This window comes from Chlorocebus sabaeus, chromosome 24 (genome assembly GCF_047675955.1).
Source record: "Chlorocebus sabaeus isolate Y175 chromosome 24, mChlSab1.0.hap1, whole genome shotgun sequence".
Classification (NCBI taxonomy): domain Eukaryota; kingdom Metazoa; phylum Chordata; class Mammalia; order Primates; family Cercopithecidae; genus Chlorocebus; species Chlorocebus sabaeus.
The window spans coordinates 45,415,843-45,437,347 of record NC_132927.1 but is presented as its reverse complement, the minus strand read 5'-3'; the positions used below and the strand labels follow the sequence as shown (position 1 = coordinate 45,437,347).

The following is a 21,505-nucleotide window of genomic DNA, read 5'->3' as shown; positions in this document are numbered from 1 at the left end:
AGACAGACAGCCCACACCCTCTCCCACTTCGGGGCCTCCCAAAGTGCTGGGATTATAAGTGTGAGCCACTGCACCCGGCCTATTTCTTTTTAATGAGTAGTTCTGGCTAATTATAGAAGAGGCATACTAAAACATCTCACTTTAATTTTTATTAACTTCTTGTATTTCTAATCGTTTTGCCATCTATAATTAGCAGCTATTTGTTTGGTGCACGCAGGTTTATAGCTATCCACAGGCTGGTATTTATTGAGCACTTAGGTTAAAAATGGGTCTAGAGAGAGACCCATTCTGCTCTCAGGCCTGCTGATGAAAAGTTCCTCATCCTATTTGCATCTAGAATGAGAACATCTCAGTCCAATTGGTGATGGTCTCAGAAAATTACCAGACCTTGAAAATGAGAGTGGAGAATGGAAATGCTATTTCAGCCCTCACTGAAAAGAATTAAATGCCAAAACCCTCCATCCGGATTCCATGGACTGACAACAATTAAACTATGTCAGAGGAAGCTAACGTCACCTGGAAAGGCTCCCCACAGCTTTCAGGATCCACAGAGCTCCCTCAAAAGGCATGGTTCTTGAGGCTTTGTGGCCAATGGGCCAGGGGAGAGGGCTAGAGACATACGTCCTGGAGGCTTCCAGAGCCTTGGGGCTGTCACCCTCCTTTCACATTTAAATTCTCAACTTCAGTGTTAGTTAAATTTCTTACTTCAGGGTTAAGGGATAAGGGAATGCTTTTTTTGGAAGGGCTGGTCTTTTTTTCTTTTTTTGGTAAGAATGTTAATTTTTTTTTTTTTTTTGCATTTTGAAAACTTTAAAAATGGGGTTATATTACATGGACACTGCATAATGAAAAAAACTGAGTCATAACTTATATACAAAATGCACTAATCTTCAGTGATGAATTCCAGTGAAAATGTCAATGAATTTTTACTTATTCATACACCCATGTAACCATACCATACCCCAAATCAAGATGTGGGGCACTCCTACCACCCCACTCCCTGTACCCTTTCCTGTCCTAACCACCATCCCCTTCACCCCCAGCCTGCCAGGAAACCACTCTTCTGACTCCTATCATCACAGGTTTCTTTTGGCTACTCTTTAACTTTTCAATATGGATGTAACCTGCTGGGGAACTTGGCTCTGACTTTCCCTGGTCTCTACACTGGTTGACCCCAGGTAGACCAGTTGTGCAGCTGGCCTGATGAAGACACAACCCAGTGAGACCAGGGCCTGTCCCCATCCCTCCTGCTCTCAGTCAGATGGTTGCTGACCACCAGGCACTCAGGAGAAGAGCAAGTGTGATGGGGCAGGACAAACTTACCTCTGCCAGGAAGGCTCAAAGTCATGTGGAACTGGAGTCCAACACCCTAGGTTTTAGTCCTTCTTCTCTAACTGTGTAACCGCCCCAGTTTCTTTGCCTGTAAAATGGATGTTGTAATGATACCTTCTTCACAAGATAATAGATATAAACCATCAAGTGCCAGGCTGGGCGTGGTGGCTCACACCTGTAATCCTAGCACTTTGGAAGGCTGAGGTGGTCTCATCACGAGGTCAAGTGATCAAGATCATTGTGGCCCACATGGTGAAATCCCATCTCTACTAAAAATACAAAAAAATTAGCTGGGCATGGTGGTGCACACCTGTAGTCCCAGCTACTTGGGAGGCTGAAGCAGGAGAATCACTTGAACCCGGGAGGTGGAGGTTGCAGTAAGTTGAGATCGCGCCACTGCGCTCCAGCCTAGCGACAGAACGAGACTCCATCTCAAAATAAATAAATAAATAAATAAAATAAGGAAACCTTGCTGTTATGATAGCACATCCTCGACCCCAAAGGTACTGCTAACCTATGCAGGTTACGGATGTCCTTTCTGGGCACAGGTCCTCTGGCATCCCAGGTCCCTCTTCAAGACCGGAACTTGAAGTCAGATAGGAACCTCTGGAAGGATTTGGCCTATCCTCTCCAGCAGTTTAATTGCAACTTTTTGTTGTTGTTTATTGTGCACTTAGTTTGGTGCTAGGGATTTTATGAACGTGCTCTCATTAATTTCTCTCAGCAAATCTTTGTGTAGATACTGACTTTGTTCAATTATACAGATGAAGAAACTGAGGCTCCAGGAGTTTAAATGACATGCCCAAAGTCATGTAGCCAATGAGAGAGCTGGAATTTGAAACAGAAATTATGATTCTAGAAACTGCTCTCTTACCTGCCTTTCTCAGAGTGCCTTAACCTCTGCAATACTTACATTTCTTTCTTTCTTTGTTTTTTGTTTTGTTTTTGTTGTTTTGGTGGTTTTTTTTTTTTTTTTTTTTTGAGATGAAGTCTTACTCTGTTACCCAGGCTGGAGTGCAGTGGCACAATCTCAGCTCACTGCAACCTCTGCCTCCCGGATTCAAGCGATTCTCCTGCCTCAGCCTCCCGAGTAGCTGGGACTACAGGCGTGCGCCACCACACCCAGCTAATTTTGGTATTTTTTTTAGTAGAGTCAGGGTTTCACCATATTGGCCAAGCTGGTCTCGAACTCCTGAGCTTGTGATCCGCCCGCCTCAGCCTCCCAAAGTGCTGGGATTACAGGCGTGAGCCACCGTGCCTGGCCAATACTTAAATTTCTTATCGTGAAAGAAAAATAACACATGAGAAAGGCTTGGCATATTCTGTGGTACATAATCAATAAATGTTAGTTTCCTTTCACATCATGTGTGCATTGGATACATTCACAGGGGTAGATATTTACTAATATCTACAATGTCTTTCACGTACTGCTGATGATAATGAACCGTATAGCATTATCAAAGATTTGCCAGGCTTCACATGGTGGCTCACACCTGTAATCTCATCACTTTAGGAGGGTGAGGCAGAAGGCTCACTTGAGCCCAGGAGTTCAAGACAAGCTTGGGCAACAAAGTGAGACCCCTGTCTCTACAAATTAATTAATTAATTAATTAATTAATAAAAATTAGCTGTGTATGGTGGTGTGCACCTATAGTCTCAGCTACTCGGAAGGCGGTGGCAGGAGGATTGCTTGAGCCCAGGAGGTCGAGGCTGCAGTGAGCCAAGTTCCCGCCACTGCACTCCAGCCTGGGTGATGGAGCAAGACTCTGTCTCAAATAATAATAATAATAATAATAATGCCAAGAGAAGTAAATGAAAGTATAGTGGTTGTAATTTAAATTTATACAGAATAATTTATAATATCCAATGCCTTTGGGAGGTACTATAAGATGCTTTTATTTTTTTCTTTCTTCTACCTTTCTACAATGTCACATTCTGCATAATAATAATGTACTATATTTGGGGGGATTCAACAGAATTTTAATCAAATTTATTATACCAGTTTTAAATGTATAATGAGTTTTTATACATTTATACACCTGTGTAATCACCAATGCAATCTAAATATAGAACATTTCCATACCCCCAAAATGTTCCCTTGTGCCCCATCTCAGTTAATCTCCTTCTGTCCAAGCAACCACTGACAACTTTCCTTCCCTTTAGATCAGATTTGTTTTTTTCCATGGTTTCAAATCATTGAAATCATGTAGTATGCATGCTCTTGTACCTATGTTGTTTCTCTCAGCATATTTTTCAGATTCATCCATACTGTTGTGTTCATTCCTTTTTATTGCTGAATAGTACTCCCTTGTATGGATATACCAGATGTATTTATCAGTTCATCTGTTGATGGGCAGCTGAGTTGATGGGCTATTATGAATAAAGCTAAAAACTTGTGGACAGGTTTTTGTGTGGATATATGTTTTCATTTCTCTTAGGCAAATACCTGAGTGGAATTACTGAATCATATAAGTGTTTGTTTAACTTTGTAAGAAACCACCAAATTGTTTTCTAAAGGGGTTGTACCACTTAACATGCCTGCCAGCTTCATATCTTTGACAACACTTAAGTATTGTATTTTTATTATATTATTACTTTTTCTTTCCAAACCCAGGATAGTCTCTGTAATTGTCAGTATTTTTAATTTTAGCCATTCTAGTGGGTGGACAGTGGTATCTCATTGTGGCTATAACTTCTGCCTCCTTAATGACCAATGATGCTGAACATCTTGTCATATGCTTCTTTGCTGTGTGTCTTCTTGGTGATGACTGAAACCTTTACCTATTTAAAATAAGTAGTTTGCTTTCATGCTTTTGTGATACAAAAGTTCTTTATATATTCTGGATACAAATCCTTGCATTTTTTGTAGAGACGTGGTTTCACCATGTTATCCAGGCTGATCTTGAATTCCTGGGCTCAAGGGATCCACCTGCTTCAGCCTCCCAGAGTGCTGGGATTACAGGTGTGAGCCACCACGCCTGGCCTGAAATTTTCATAGCAATTTTTTTTTTTTTTTAATTGAGATGGAGTCTCTGTCGCCCAGGCTAGAGTGCAGTGGCATGATCTCTGCTCACTGCAACTTCCCCGCCCCAGGTTCAAGTGATTCTCCCACCTCAGCCTCCCCAGGTAGCTGGGATTACACGAGCCCACCACCACGCCCGGCTAATTTTTGTATTTTTAGTAGAAACAGGGTTTCATATGTTGGCCAGGCTGGTCTGGAACTCCTGACCTCAAATGATCTGCCCACCTCAGCCTCCCAAAGTGCTGGGATTAAGGCATGAGTCACCGCGCCCAGCCATATTGTCTTTAATAAGGATAGTTCTCTTTCCAATCTGGATGCCTTTTATTCATATTACTTGTCTTACTGCACTGTCTAGGGCCTTCAGTAAAATGTTGAAAAGAAATGACAGATATTTCTGCCCTTTTCCCTATCTTTGGGGTAAAGTATTCAGTCTCTCGCTACTAGGTATTATGTTAACTGAAGATTTTTCATAGGTATCCTTCACTAAGTTAAGAAAGTTTCCTTCCATTTCTAGTTTGCCGAAAGGCTTTTAAATTTTGCCAAATTTTTTTTATATCTCTAATGAGATATTCATAATTTTTTAAAAAATTGTGTTAGTGTGGTGAATTACATTGACTGATTTTCTAATGGTAAACAAACCTTTTATTCCTAGGATAAACCTGATTTGGCCATGCCTCATTTCCCTTTCTAGCTATTGCTAGATTTGATTTGCAAAAATTTTGTTAAGCATCTATGTGTCTACGCTCATTAAGGATTCATTTCTTTTCTTGTAATCTTATAATCAAATCTTTTTTCTGATTTGGGTGTCAGGGTAGTGCTGGCCTAAAAAAAGAGCTGAAAACTGTCCCTTTTTCTCTCATCTTCTAAAGAAGTTTGTGTAGAATTGATCTTACTTCTTCTTAACTGTTAGGTAGAATTTACCATTGAAGCCATCAGGACCTGGTGTTTTCTCTATGGGAAGATTTTTTAATCTGATTAACTTAAAATATTATTTTTATTGAGATAAATTCAACATAAAACAAAAGTCACCATTTTAATGTGTACAATTCAGTGTGTGTTTTTTTTTCCTGTACTCACAATATTGTACAATCACCATCACTTATTCCAGAACCTTTTTTTTTTTTTCTTTTTTGAGATGGAGTCTTGCTGTGTCACCCAGGCTGGAGTGCAGTGGTGTGATCTCTGCCTCCCGGGGTCAAGTGATTCTCCTGCCTCAGCCTCCCGAGTAGCTGGGACTACAGGCGCTCACCACCACGCCTGGCTAATTTTTGTATTTTTTAGTAGAGATGGGATTTCACCATGTTGGCCACGTTGGACTTGAACTCCTGACCTCAGGTGATCCACCCACCTCAGCTTCACAAAGTGTTGGGATTACAGACATGAGCCACCATGCCTGGCCCCAGAATATTTTTATCAACCAAAAAAGAAATTTCATAACCCTCAATTTCCCTTTTCTCCCCTCACCTATTAACCACTGATGTACCTCTGTCTGTATAGATTAGCCTATTCTGGACATTTTCAAATAAATGAAATAACACAAGATGTAGCCTTTTGGGTTTCTTTCTTTCACTTGGCATAATATTTTCAAGGTTCATCCATGTGTGCTGTGGGTCAGTACTTCATTCCCTTTGTTGCTGACTAACTTTCCTTGTGTGGCTATACCACATGTTGTTTATTCGGTTCAGGTTGTTTCCATTTTTTGGCTATTATGAATAATATTGCTATGAACATTCATGTACAAGTTTCTATGTAAATATATATTTTCAGATCTCTTGGGTACATACCTAGGAGTGGAGTAGCTAGGTTACAATGTAATTCTATTTTAATATGTGAGAAACTGCCAAACTGTTTTCCAACGTGGCTGGACTATTTTACATTCCCATTAGCAATGAATGAAGGTTTCAATTCTCCACATTCTTGTCAACATTTATATTTTCAATTTTACTTATTTTATTCATTTTTGAGACAGGGTTTCACTCTGTCGCCCAGGATGGAGTACAGTGGTGCGATCTTGGCTCACTGCAACCTCTGCCTCCCAGGTTCAAGCGATTCTCCCACCTCAACCTCCTGAGTAGCTGGGACTACAGGTGTGCACCCACCATGCCCAGATAATTTCTGTATTTTTTGGTAGAGACGGGGTGTCACCATGTTGGCCAGACTGGTCTCAAACTCCTGAACTCAAGTAATCTGCCCGCCTCAGCCTCTCAAAGTGCTAGGATTACAGGTGTGAGCCACCGTGCCTGGCCTTCAGTTTCATTTTTAAAAGGCATTTTCACTGAGCATAGACTTTTTATATTGTCATTGTTTTTCCCTCAGCACTCTGAAAAATATTATTTCATTGTTTTCTGGCATGTATAATTTTTAAATAGTTGCTCTAGATTTTAGAATATACATCTTTGATTTACCACCATCTACCTTCAAGTAATTCTCTATCACTTCATATATAAGAACTTTAAGATAGTATACTTCCATTTTCTCCTGATCCCCAGTCTACAAAGGGCATAAACCCCATGATATACTGCTATTATTTTTTCTTTTAATGATCAATTTTCTTTTAAATAGATAGAAAAAAAGAAAAATGTAGGTTGCATTTACCCATATTCTAAACATTGTACATGCTTTTTATTCCTTTGTATAAATCCAAATATCCATCTGGTATCATTTTCCTTCTGCCTGAAGAATTTCCTTTAACAGTTTTTACAGTGCAGGTTTGCTGGCAATGAATTCCTTCAGTTTTTGTTTGTCCAAAAAGTCTTTATTTCACCTTCATTTTTAAAAGGTGTTTTCAATGAGCATAGACTTCTGAGTTGTCATTGTTTTTCAGCAAACTGAAAAATAACATTCCATTGTCTTCTAGCTTGCCTAATTTGCATAAGAAATCTGCTTGATATGGTTTGGCTGTGTTCCCATCCAAATCTCATCTTGAACTGTAATTCCCATAATCCCCACGTGTCATGGGAGGGACCTGGTGGGAAGTGATAGAATCATGGGGGTGGTTTACCCCATGCTGCTCTTGTGATAGTGAGTGAGATCTCACAAGATCTGATGGCTTCATAAGCATCTGGTCTTTCCCCTGCTTGCACTCATTCTCTCTCCTGCTGCTCTGTGAAGAGATGCCTTCCGCCATGATTGTAAGTTTCCTGAGGCCTCCCCAGCCATGTGAAACTGTGAGTCCTCTTTCTTTATAAATTACCCAGTCTCAGGTGTTTCTTCATAACTGCATGAGAATGGACTAACACACTGCTCTAATTCATATATTTTTTCTATTAAAAAAAAAAAATCTCTGGCTACCTACTAACAGTGACTTTTTTTTATTTTTTCTTTTTTTTGAGATGGCGTTTTGCTCTTGTTGCCCAGGCTGCGGTGCGGTGGCATGATGTCGGCTCACTGCAACCTCCGCCTCCCGAGTTCAAGCGATTCTCCTGCCTCTGGGATTACAGGCATGTGCCACCACGCCTGGCTAATTTTTTGTATTTAGTAGAGATGGGATTTCACCATGTTAGTCAGGCTGGTCTTGAACTCCTGACCTCAGGTGATCCACCTGCCTCAGCCTCCCAAAGTGCTGCGATTACAGGCATGCGCTACTGCGCCTGGCCTTAACAGTGACTTTTAAGATTTTCTTTTTAACCAGGAGTGGTATCTCATGTCTGTAATCCCAGTGCTTTGGGGGCCAAGGTGGGAGGATCGTTTGAGGCCAGTAGTTTGAGAACAGCTAGGCAATGGAGCAAAACCTTGTCTCTACAAAATAAAATTTTTAATTAGCTAGACACAGTGGTATGCACCTGTAATTTTAGCTACTCGGGATACTGAGGTGGGAGGATCACTTAAGCCCAGGAGTTCAAGGCTACAGTAAGCTATGAGTGCACCACTGCACTCCAGCCTGGGTAATGGAGTGAGACCATGTCACTAAAAAATAAAAATAAAAAAGTTTCTTTTATTGTCACTAGTTTTTGGTTTTTCAGATATTTTTCTGTCTCCCTGTCCTCCGTCTGGGGCTCCAATTACATGTGTGCTAGACCTCTGGATATGACCCCCTAGGTCACTGAGCTTCCATCAAATTTTAGTCTTTTTTGTTCTTGCTGTACCTCATTTTGGATAGTTTGTTGCAATCTTTTCTACAGAGTCTAAATGGCTGTTAATCCCATCCAATGTAATGTTTATTTTCAATATTGTATTTTTATCTCTTGAAGCCTGATTTGTGTCTTTTGAAATACACACTTTTCATTCCTCACTTCATGGAGTTTACGTTTTCCTTTATGTTGTTGAGCATATTGAGCATATTTATAAAAGCTGTTTGAATGTCTTTGCCTGACAATTCCATCATTTCTGTCATTTCTGGATATATTTTTATGACTTATCCTAATTATGGGTCACTTTTGCTTGCTTCTAGGTATATATGTTAATTAATTCATTAATTATTTGAGACAGAATCTTGCTCTATCACCCAGACTAGAGTGCAGTGGTGTGATCTCAGCTGGCTGTAACCTTGAACTCATGAACTCACATGATCTTCATACCTCAGCCTCTGGAGTAGCTGGTACTACAGGTGCACACCACCATGCTCAGCTGAGTTTTAAATTTTCTGTGGAGATGGGGTTTCACTATGTTGCCCAGGCTGGTCTTGAACTTCTAGCCTCAAGTGATCCTCCCAACGGGTTGGGATTACAGGTGTGAGCCACCATGCCTGACCCCTATAGGTCAATATTTAAATTAGAATGCATGTATTGTGAATTTTACATTGCTGAGTGCTGGATTTCATTTTATTCCTCTAAAGAGTGATTAACTCTTTCTGGCAAATAGTTGAGTTATATGCAGATTAGTTTGATCTTTTCAAGGCTTGATTCAAGCCGGGCATGGTGGATCACACCTGTAATCCCAGCACTTTGGGAGGCTGAGGTGGGCGTATAACTTGAGGTCAGGAGTTCGAGACCAGCCTGGCAAAAGAGTGAAATCCTACTAAAAATACAAAAATTAGTTGGGCGTGGTGGTGGATGCCAGTAATCCCAGCTACTTGGGAGACTGAGGCAGGAGAATCACTTGAACCCTGGTGATGGAGTTTGCAGTGAGTCAAGATCATGCCACTGTACTCCAGCCTGGATGACAGAGCAAGGGAAAATTATTCTCTTCTACCTATTTTGAAATGTATAATAGATTATGTAAACTATAGTCACCCTACTGATCTATTAAACACTATGTTTTATTTCTTCCATCAAACCATATATTTATACCCATTAATCAACTTCTCTTCATCCCTCTCTCCCCATACCATTCCCGGCTTCTGGTAACCATCAGTCTGTTTTCTATCTTTATGAGATCTACTTTTTTAGCTCCCACATATGAGTGAGAACAAGTGATATTTGTCTTTCTGTGCTTGGCTTATTTCACTTAACATAATGACCTTCAGTTCCATTCATGTTGCTGCAAATGACAGGATTCCATTCTTTTTTATGGCTGACTAGCATTCCATTGCATATGTATACCATATTTTCTTTCTTTCTTTTTTCTTTTTCTTTTTCTTTTTTTTTTATTTTGTTTTGTTTTGTTTTGTTTTGCTTTTTGAGAAGGAGTCTTGCTCTGTCGCCCAGGCTGGAGTGCAATGCTGCAATCTTGGCTCACTGCCAACTCTGACTCCTGGGTTCACACCATTCTCCTGCCTCAGCCTCCCTAGTAGCTGGGACTACAGGTGCCCGCCACCACGCCTGGCTAATTTTTTTTGTATTTTTAGTAAAGATGGGGTTTAGTAGAGATGTTAGCCAGGGTGGTCTCGATCTCCTGACATTGTGATCCACCTGCCTTGGCCTCCCAAAATGCTGGGATGGCCACCATATTTTCTGTATACAGCCATTTATCCATTGATGGGCACTTGGGTTGATTCCATGTTTTGTCTATTGTAAATAGTGCTGCAATAACCATGGGCATGTCAAAGCTTATTTTAAATCCCAGTACCTGGGAGACCAAGGCAGGAGGATTGCTTGAGGCCCAGAGTTTGAGACCAGCCTAGACAACAGCCTGTTTCTACAAAAACCAAAAAAAAAATTTTTAATTAGCTAGGTGTGATGGTTCATGCCTATAGTCCCAGCTACTCCAGAGGCTGAGATGGGAGGATCTCTTGAGCCCAGGAGTTCAAGGCTGCAGTGAGCTAAGTTTACACCACTGCACTCTAGCCTGGGTAACAGAACAAGACCCTGCCTCAAGTAAATAAATAATAAATAAATAGAGCTCTTTTAGAGATGGACTAGAGTAGCCTTTATCCCAGGGCTAATTTAGCTCCACTTCAAAGACACAGCTCTTCTGGAGTCCCCACTGAATGCCTGTGTGTTTGACACAGCTTCTCCACTCTGGTTAGAGGGATGTTTAGCCGTTCCAGGCTTTGTATAGGCTCTCGGAATTGTTCTATTTACAGCTACCCAGTAATAGGTTTTTTTCCCCCAGAATTTGCTTTTGCTCCACCTCATGGGCTTTGTCCTAAGTGTGTGCAGATCGGTGTTCACTCAAAGACTCTAGGGGACCCTGTTTGGGTCTGTGGGACTCTTCCTCTGTGTAGCTCCCTGTCTCTTGAACACTGCCCTGCAATTTTAGCTGCCTGAAGCTCTCCTTAACTCAGTACGACGAAGCTTTCCCCAGACTCCCCCCTCTGTGAGGCAGCCTGGAAACTGCCTCTAGGAAGCAGGCAGAGGCAATCACACAGCTCACCTCCTCTGCTTCCCTGCTCCCAGGGATCACAGGCTGCCGGCTATTCAGTGTCTGGAAATAGGCATTTCATATATTTTGTCTAGTTTATGGTTGAAGGGCAATTCCCATAACTGTTAATCCTTCACAGACAGAAGCAAAACTTCCTATTAATTTTACCACAGGAAAAAACCCAACTTTATTGTATTTAAGAATGTTCTATACTTACCTCACTTACTATTTTTGCCATGTAGATGTGCATTTATTCTATTTTTCCATATATGTTAACTTCATACAACATAAGAGATATAATACAATAGAACACACCTCCATTAACTCTAAAAATTAATAGAAATGAAACTCTGGGAATGTTTTTTGGGGAAAAAAATGAACATATCTAGAGGGACTAACCAGCCCAAACCCAGGGAAGAAGGAAGTTCAAGATCTTATCTTCTGAGACGCAGGATCAAAATACTTAAGGAGCTGTGCTACCATTCTTGATCTTTGGCAATATCCCATTCTCCACACTATCATGGAGACAGCAGGGTACTAGTAAAGTGCATAGGCTTTGGGCTCAGAGAGACTAGGTGTGTAGTCTCTAGGGGCAAGCTGGATTTGTCTAATTTGCAAAGACTGTAAGATGCTTGCAGGCAGGACCCACATCCTGCTCATTTTCGTGGCTTCCCACAGCTCTTAGCTCATCCATATGGGAGAAGTATAAAAAAGTTCCAATAGGAGGATTACATTTCATAAGCCAATACTTGCCAAGATGCAGATGACTGATGATATGCTGATGATGACGTGTCCAAGTAACATATTTGCGTTTGAGACATATTTTCACCCCTTCCTGAGGTGATCAGTAGGGAAGGGGTAAAATTGGTAAATCAAATTGTTTGGTCAAATTCAACCGTGACACAGACTTAATCGTGGGTTGTTGGAAGTGACAGGACCAATCTCTCCAGGTTGTCGTAAAGATGAATGAGTTAGTGCATTCATTCAACACATACTTATTGATCATACACTATGTACTAGCCACTGTTCTAGGTACCTAGGGCACAACAAAGAACAAAACAGACAAAATTTTCCAACTTCATAGAGTTTATATGCTAGCAGAGGAAGGCAAAGAATACATGATACATAAGTGAAATATATGGTATATTACATGATGTTATGTGCTACATTAAAAAAAATAATAAAGCAGGCCAGGCACCGTGGCTCACACCTGTATCCCAGCACTTTGGGAGGCCAAGGCAGGTGGATCATTTGAGCCCCAGAGTTTAAGCCCAGGAGTTTGACCCCATGAGTTTGAGACCAGCAAGATGGCACAACCCTGTCTCTACAAAAAATACAAAAATTAGCCAGGTGTGGTGGTGCATACCTGTAGTTCCAGCTACTTGGGAGGCTGAGGTGGGGGCATCACTTAAGCCCAGGAGACGGAGGTTGCAGTGAGCCAAGATCACACCACTATGTTCCAGCCTGGGCATCAGAGTGAGATGAGACCCTGTTTAAAAATAAAATAAAATTAAAATTAAGAATAAAGCAAATAAGGAGACAGAATGTTGGGGGATGCTATATACTGAATGTTTGTGTTCCCCTAAAATTTCTCTGTTGAAATCCTATCCCCCAAGGTAATAATATTAGGAGGTGGAGACTTCAAGACGTGATTAGGTCATGAGGACAGAGCATCATGAACAGGATTAGCATCCTCAAAAAAGAGGCCCCAGAGAGCTTTCTTGCCCCTCCTACCATGCGAGGACATAGTCATAGTAAGGAGATGGCCACCTAGGAACCAGGAAGTGGGCCCTCCCCAGATGCCAAATCTGCCAGCACCTTGATCCTGGGCTTCCCAGCCCCTAGAATGGTGAGAAACAAGTGTCTGTTATTAATAAGCCAACCAGTCTATGGTATTTTGTTGTAGCAGCCTGAACAGACTAAAACAGGGTTCAATTTTCAAATAGTATATGAATAGAAGGCCTCAGTGAGAAGGCGATCCTTTAGTCGAGACGAAGGGAGGTGAGGGAGCGAGGCACACAGGTCTCTGGGATAAGAGAACAGCAAATGCAAAGGTCTTGAAGCAAGGGTGCAACCGAAGTTGTTGAAGGAATAAAGAAGCCCACAGGGCTGTAGCTGAGGGGAAAAGAGTGGTGGAGATGAGATAAGAGGTGTCAAGACCTGGATTGTTCAGAGTCTTGCAGGCTGTGGGAGGGACTTGGGGTTTTGCTCTGAGTGAGCTGGGGCCACAGAAGCACTTTGTGTAAAGGAATGACAGGTTCTGTCTGACATTTTAGCCGAATCCCCTGGCTGTTATGTGGAGAGTAAACAAGTGGGGAGCGAAGGTCTGGCATAGGGAGACCAGCTGGGGGGCTGTTGCACTCATCCCAGCCACACAGAGATGCACATCCAGTGCAAGAGCAAGTTCACTGCCCAGAAGATGCCTAATGCATGGACTCTGTCAGGGCTGCATTAACCCAGCCAGGCAGGTTGGTTCACGCCTGTAATCCCAGCACTTTGGGAAGCTGAGGCAGGTGGATCACCTGAGGTCAGGAGATCGAGAGCAGCCTGGCCAACATGGCAAAACTCCGTCCCTGCTAAAAATACAAAAATTATTTGGGTGTGGTGCCACGCGCCTGTAATCCCAGCTACTCAGGAGGCTGAGACAGAAGAATGTCTTGAACTCAGGAGGCAGAGGTTGCAGTGAGTCCTGAGATCGTGCCACTGTACTCCAGTCTGGGCGACAGATCAAGAGTCTGTCTCAAAACAAACAAACAAACAAACAAAAAAGTCGGGTCTAGGTGGTAGTTAATAGGACAGAGGGAATTTGGATTTGAGACCTGGCAATTCAGCTGGTAAAACTCCCCTTCCATAGGTTTCAGCCGTCAATCATTTCTCACCTGCTGTCTCTGTGGGCTGGCTATATTTGCCTGAATCAAGCACGTCACGCCTTTAAGTAACCAGAGTCAACCAGGGTGTCCTCATTTGTCCCAGTGTGGATGTGGTTGAGATGAAGCATGCTGATTTGTGGAGTTTCCCATGATTTCTGCAAAGTCAAAATCCTACCTGTCTCTCCAATTCCAGCATGGGTGTCACCTGTTCTGGGAGGCTCTCCCTGGTTCCTTTCCCTGTGCAGATCCCTCACCCCACCCCAGGCTGAAAAGAAGCTGGGGTAGAAAGGAGCTGCCCTCTCCAGTGTCCTGCGATGCTGTCCCCTCTGTTTTGGTCTGGCCTGATGTACCATCACTAATTAGATAAAAGCAGCTCCTAACAGGCCCAAATCATGGCCTCTTGAAAGGCCCTCTATCTAGTGGCATTATTAATAATGATAAAAATGTTTTACATTGACATCTAGGCTCCACAGCTTTTAAAGATGGAAAATAGCATATTCTAGGAGGCTGGAAAGCATTACGGTTAGGATGTGGTTCTGGAACTCAATGATTGGAACTAGAACCCCAGTTCTACCACATGGGAAAATACCTTGACCTCATTTACAAACATCATTTAATATGTCTGTGTAAACGGTTAATCCATGCACACATATAAAATCCAAAAGGATACACAGTAAAAATAATTATCTTTCCATCCCTGTCTCATAAGTCATCAGTCCCCACATCAGAATTAACTGAAACGATCAGTTTCTTTTTCTTTTTTTTTTTTTTGAGACAGAGTTTTGCTCTCATTGCCCAGGCTGGAGTGCAATGGTGCGATCTCCATTCACCGCAACCTCCGCCTTCCAGGTTCAAGCAGTTCTGCTGCTTCAGTGTCCCAAGTAGCTGGGATTACAGGCACCCACTACCACGCCCGGCTAGCTTTTGTATTTTTAGTAGAGCTGGAGTTTCACCATGTTGGCCAGGCTGGTCTCCAACTCCTGAACTCAGGTGATCCACCCACCTCAGCCTTCCAAAGTGCTGGGATTACAGGAATGAGCCACTGCACCTAGCCTGCAATGATCAGTTTCTTACTTAACCTTTTGGAGTCTCCATTTTCTCTTCCGGAGCTCTTTCCTTTTGCCTTGTTGCACTCCTGAAAGTACACCTCAAGATGGGGCACCAGCAGCTCTACTGGGGCCAGCCTCGAAAATTGGGTCAGGGTTCTCACTCTTGTGTTGGCTCAAACTAGACCGGTCTGATTTGGAAATACAGCCTCAATGTGTGCCGCCAGTGTTTTTGTCAGTACGCAAAGGATATAGGTTTCATTAAGCCAGGCTATGTGATCTGGCTTGAATAGATTATCCAAGGCATCCACCCAGTGAAAGAAAACCATGCTATCTCTTTGTATATTAAAAAACAAAAACAAACAAAAAAAAACTTTCCCCCTAAAATTTCTCTTCTCTAGAGTAAGAACAATGACACTCACTCATCCTCCCATTCAAGGCTTTTATAAAGTTCAAATTAAATTAGTGAATTGTGGAGCCCATACTAACGGAAGGATAGCCTACACAAACAAGGGACAGGAGCCTGGAACTTTCAGACTGACTGGAGCACATCACACCTTTATGTAACTAGAGTCAATCAGGGTGGGCCAGGCGCAGTGGCTTACACCTGGAATTCCAGCACTTTGGGAGGCCGAGGCGGGCAGATCACATGAAGTCAGGAGTTTGAGACCAGCCTGGCCAACATGACGAAACCCTGTCTCTACTTGAGACAGGGTTTTGACCTCATTTACAAACATCATTTAATATGTTTGTGTAAATAGTTAATCCATGTGCACATATAAAATCCAAAAGGTACAAAAGGATTCACAGTAAAAATAATTATCTTCCCATCCCTGTCTCATAAGTCATCAGTCCCCACACCAGAATTAACTGACACGATCAATTTTTGTTTTTTGAAGCGTTTTTGTAAAAATACAAAAAATAGCTGGGCATGGTGATGCATGCCTGTAATCCCGGCTACTTGGGAGGCTGAGGCAGGAGAATCACTTGAACCCAGAAGGTGGAGGTTGTGGAGAGCCGAGATCACGCCATTGCACTCCAGCCCGGGCGACAAGGCCGAAACTCTGTCTCAAAACAAAACAGAGTCAATCGGAGTGTCCTCACTGGTCCCAGGTCTGGATGTGGTAGAGATAAAGCATACTGATTTGTGGAGTCTCTCATGATTTCTGAACAGTCAAAATCCTACCGCTCTTTCTGAGCCCAGTGTGGGTGTCACCTGTTCTGAGAGGCTTTCCCTGGTTCCTTTCCCTGTGCAGATCCCCCACCCCACCCCAGATGTGCTCTTTGCCTCTTCAGGGCCTCCAGCATCCCCTGCTTAGACCTCTCTGGGCTTCAGGAGGGCTTCCCCTTGCTTGCTGACCTGTTGCAAGGTGGCCTCCTGTGGTAGAGTGAGCAAGTCTTGGATTGTGACTTCCCCACCCACTGGCTATGTGACCTGCACAAGTCATTAAACATCTCTAAACCTCAGTTTTCTAATCCACAGATTTTGGTTAATAACGTTTACCCCTCAGGCAACAGTTCTTAAACTTCCACCTCTTAGGACCCCTTTATATTCTGAACAATTAAAGACCACCAAGAGTTTTTGTTTATGCCGGTTATATCCATGTATTATCCATATATTTACTATATTAGAAACATAACTGAGAAATTAAAACATATTTATTTATTTAAAAATAACAATAGGAAACCCATTACATGTTGACATAGTTGTTTGAGACAGGGTCTCACTCTGTCGCTCAGGCTGGAGTGCAGTGGCATGATCTCAGCTCACTGTAACCTCTGCTTCCTGGGGTCACGTGATCCTCCCACCTCAGCCTCCCAAGTAGCTGGGACTCCAGGCACACACCATCACACCTGGCTAATTTTTGTATTTTTTGTAGAGACAGGGTTTCACCATTTTGCCAAGGCGGGTCTTGAACTCCTGAGCTCAAGTGATCCACCCACCTCAGCCTCCCGACATGCTGGGATTACAGGCATGAGCCACCGCGCCCAGCAACATAGTTATTTTTAATTTGTTTCTTTTCTTTTCTTTTCTTTTTTTAGAGATGGGGTTTCACAATGTTGTCCAGGCTGGTTTTGAACTTCTGGCCTCAAACAGTCCTCCCACCTTAGCCTCCCAAAGTGCTAGGATTACAGGCATGAGCCACCACACCTGGCCTATTTTTTATTTTTAAACTGTTATTTAGCCAGGCATGATGGCTCATGCCTATAATCCTAGTACTTTGGGAGGCTGAGGCAGGTGAATTGCCTGAGCTCAGGAGTTTGAGATCAGCCTGGGCAACATGGTGAAACGCTGTTTCTACTGAAAAGAGAAAATAATACAAAAAATTAGCTGGGCGTGGTGGCAGGTGCCTGTAGTCCCAGCTACTCAGGAGGCTGAGGCAGGAGTATTGCTTGAACCCAGGAGGCGGAGGTTGCAGTCACTGCACTCCAGCCTGGGTGACAGAGTGAGACTCTGTCTCCATAAATAAATAAATAAAAGTAAAGTGTTATTTATATTTTCCCAAACAAAAATACTTACCAAGAAGAATATTCCTTTACATTTTTGCAAATTTCTTTAATAGGAGATAGCTGGATTCTCACATTTGTTCTACATTCAGTCTGTTGAGATATGTACTTTTTTTTTTTTTTTTTTTTTTTTTTTTTGAGACGGAGTCTTGCTCTGTGCCCCAGGCTGGAGTGCAGTGGCGCGATCTCGGCTCACTGCAAGCTCCGCCTCCCGGGTTTACGCCATTCTCCTGCCTCAGCCTCCCGGGTAGCTGGGACTACAGGCGCCTGCCACCACGCCCGGCTAATTTTCTTGTATTTTTAGTAGAGACGGGGTTTCACTGTGTTAGCCAGGATGGTCTCGATCTCCTGACCTCGTGATCCGCCCGCCTCGGCCTCCCAAAGTGCTGGGATTACAGGCTTGAGCCACCGCGCCCGGCCCGAGATATGTACTTTTAATTGAAGTATATGAAAAAAATCCAACCCCATGCAAATTTATAGTTGGGAAGAGTATTTTAGTAGTCTTCTCAAATTGTTATAGATATTCTTTGGCCCTACACCAAAAGTCAGTAAGTGGCAGTGTTTTAGAGTCAGTTGCCACGCGAAATCTGCACCTATGTCAATAAATTTTCCATACTCTGTTACATTAAATTCCATGGGTCTGGCCAGGCACGGTGGCTCACACCTGTAATCCCACCACTTTGGGAGGCTGAGGTGGGTGGATCACTTGAGGCCAGGGGCTCGAGACCAGCCTGACCAACATGGTGAAACCCTGTCTCTACTAAAAATACAAAAATAAAATAAAATAAAATAAAAATTAGCCGAGCGTGGTGGTGCATGCCTGTGATCCCAACTGCTTGGGAGGCTGAGGCAGGAGAATTGCTTGACCCCGGGAGGCAGAGGTTGTAGTGAGCTGAGATCGCAGCATTGCACTCCAGCCTGGGCAACAAGAATGAAACTCCATCTCAAAAAAAGATAAAAACATAAAAATAAAAATAAAATCCACTTCAAGTGGATCTTTTACCTATGCATGATTTTGTAACTTTTTACATTAGGCATTTGGGAAGTATTGATTTACTGAATATGCCAGTCTTCCAAAAGTTGATACATTTTATTCTCAACACAGAAAAGTCATATGGCTAATATTGCCACCAATCTCATCAGAAAAGTCTGTCAGTACCAGGAAGCTGTCAGGCTCAACACGGTAGACACAATTTTCCCCAAATTCTAATTTTCACTTGAAAACTCAAATTTTTCAGCTGGATACAAAAACAGAAAAAAAGAAAATTCATATTTTATTATTGGCAATAAATACTGTCAGTCATTTTTCTTGAAGTGGCAGGCTCATTTGTTTATTTTTGAGAAAATGTCTATCCAGTCTTCAAATCTGATTAACCACAGTTTGTCTGCAGGCATTCTTTCAAGTAAAAATGATGTTCCATGAGAAAAGTGACTAATTCAGCTTGCAACTCAAACAATCACACATCATACAAAAGCACAAGTACCCTTCCTTCCTTCCTTCCTTCCTTCCTTCCTTCCTTCCTTCCTTCTCTCTCTCTTTCTTTCTTTCTTTCTTGCTTGCTTTTCTTTTCTCTTTCTTTCTTTCTTTCTTTCTTTCTTTCTTTCTTTCTTTCTTTCTTTCTTTCTTTCTTTCTTTCTTTCTTTTTCTTTCTCTTTCTTTCTTTCTTTCTTTTTCTTTCTCTTTCTTTCTTTCTTTCTTTCTTTCTTTCTTTCTTTCTTTCTTTCTCTCTCTCTCTCTCTCTCTCTCTCTCTCTCTCTCTTTCTTTCTTTCTTTCTTTCTTTCTTTCTTTCTTTCTTTCTTTCTTTCTTTCTTTCTTCTTCTTTTTTGAGACTGGGTCTCAATCTGTCACCCAAGCTGGGGTACAGTGATGGGATTTTGGCTCATTGCAACCTCTGCCTCCCGGGCTCAAGCAATCCTCCCACCTCAGCCTCTGGAGTAGCTGGGACAATAGCCATGCACCACCATGCCTGGCTACTTTTTGTATTTTTTTGTATGTTGCCCAGGCCGGTCTCCAACTCCTGGACTCAAGCAATCTGCCCAACTTGGCCTCCCAAAGTGCTGTGGTCTCAGGCATGAGCCACCGCACCCAGCTCACAAGTACTTTTTCTTGAGACAACTATTGTACTTTAGAATTTACTAGAAGTACTTTCTGTGTATTTCTCACTTTTTTGCACAGAATGGTAAAAAGACATGGACTCAGGTGGAGATTTAATGAGATTAATAATTTTTACTGCTTTCCTAATGACATTTTTAGTGAAATGAATATTTTTCCTGCAAGTGTGGTGAAGAATGTAGCGACCATTAGTACAGTTTGGTGCCACTGCCTTGATTTCTGCTCAGTCACCAGCAGTCCTACCCACTGGCTTAGTCCATTTTTTGTTGCTATCAAAGAGTACTTGAGACTGAGTAATGTATAAAGAAAAGAATTCATTTCTTACAATTCTGGAGGCTGGGAAGTCAAGGTTGAGAGGCCTGAATCTGCTGAGGACCTTCTTGCTGTGTCATCCCATGGCAGAAGGTGGAAGGGCAAGAAAGCACATGAGACAGAGAGAGGAAGGGTGCTGGACTCATCCCTTTATGAGGAGCCCGCTCACACCATAACTAACCCACCCTTGCCATAACCTCTTAAGGATCCCAACTCTTAATACTGTCACAATGGCAATTAAATTCCAACATGAGTTTTGGAGGACACGTTCAAACCATAACACCCACCATTGCTCTTTCACCATCAGTGCAAATGTCAGTACAGTGAAAAAGGTAAATAAGTTACAGTATTATAATGAAACTAGTTTCAGCCTTGTGGATCCCCCGAAAGGATCTTAGGGACCATTGGGGTCAGCAATCTATACTTCAAGAATCACTGCCTATAGAGTTATTGTGAGAATTAGATAAAATAATGTATGCAAAGCAGTTGGCATGGTGCCTGGAACATTCTAAGTGCTTAACTCCATTTATTGCTAGAACTCCATTTATTCTTCAAAATGATTTCACATATTTCATTTCCCAGTGACTTCTATGTCCTCACCACATCTAGCCCAAACTGCCTTTGTAGAAAGAACCTCACTGGATGATACTTTTTTCTGAGCGTCTCAAAAGAAGGGCATGTATTCGTAACCAGAAGCCTGCCTAGTATCCAACTTATTTAAATGAATATATGAACTAGTCAAGGCAAATGTGCCAAATTCCATTTTATAGACAAAAAATGCTGTATGTTTGAGACTGCCTGATTTTTCAGTTGCAAGGTCAATGCTGTGGGCAGTGTGGGGGTGGGGTGGAGAGGCGGGGGAAGGTTAGGGGGTGGGGTGGAGAGGCAGGGGAGGGTGGTGGGGGTGGAGTGGAAAGGCATGGGAGGGTGGGGGTGTGGGGTGGAGAGGCAGGGGAGGGCTAGGGGAGTGGGGTGGAGAGGCAGGGGAGGGTTGGGGTGGAGAGGCAATGGAGGGTTAGGGGGTGGGGTGGAGAGGCAGGGGAGGGTTGCGGGGGGTGGAGCGGAGAGGAAGGGGAGGGTTGGGGGGTGGCGTGGAGAGGCAGGGGAGGGTTGGGGAGTGGCGTAGAGAGGCAGGGGAGGGTTGGGGAGTAGGGTGGAGAGGCAGCGGAAGGTTGGGGGGTAGAGTGGAGAGGCAGGAGAGAGTGGGGGGTGGGGTGGAGAGGCAGGGGAGGGCAGGGGGTGTGGAGTGGAGAGGAAGGGGAGGGTTGGGGGGTGGGGTGGAGAGGCAGGGGAGGGTGGGAGGTGGGATAGAGAGGCAAGGGAGGGTTGGGGGTGGTGGAGAGGCAGGGGAGGGTTGGGGGGTGGGTAGAGTGGAAAGGAAGGGGAAGGTTGGGGGTGGAGTGGAGAGGCAGGAGAGTGTTGTGGGGTAGGGTGGAGTGGAGAGGCAGGGGAGGGTTGGGGGGTGGAGTGGAGAGGCAGGGGAGGGTTGGGGGTGGGGTGGAGAGGCAGGGGAGGGTTGGGGGGTGGGTAGAGTGGAAAGGAAGGGGAAGGTTGGGGGTGGAGTGGAGAGGCAGGCGAGTGTTGTGGGGTAGGGTAGAGTGGAGAGGCAGGGGAGGGTTG

General features: G+C 43.2%; 1 pseudogene; it reads left to right on the top strand.

Annotated features, from left to right (window-relative positions):
• Positions 1-14,639: 14,639 nt before the first annotated feature.
• Positions 14,640-15,789, top strand: LOC119618985 (small ribosomal subunit protein uS14-like; annotated as a pseudogene).
• The last annotated feature ends 5,716 nt before the right edge of the window (positions 15,790-21,505 follow it).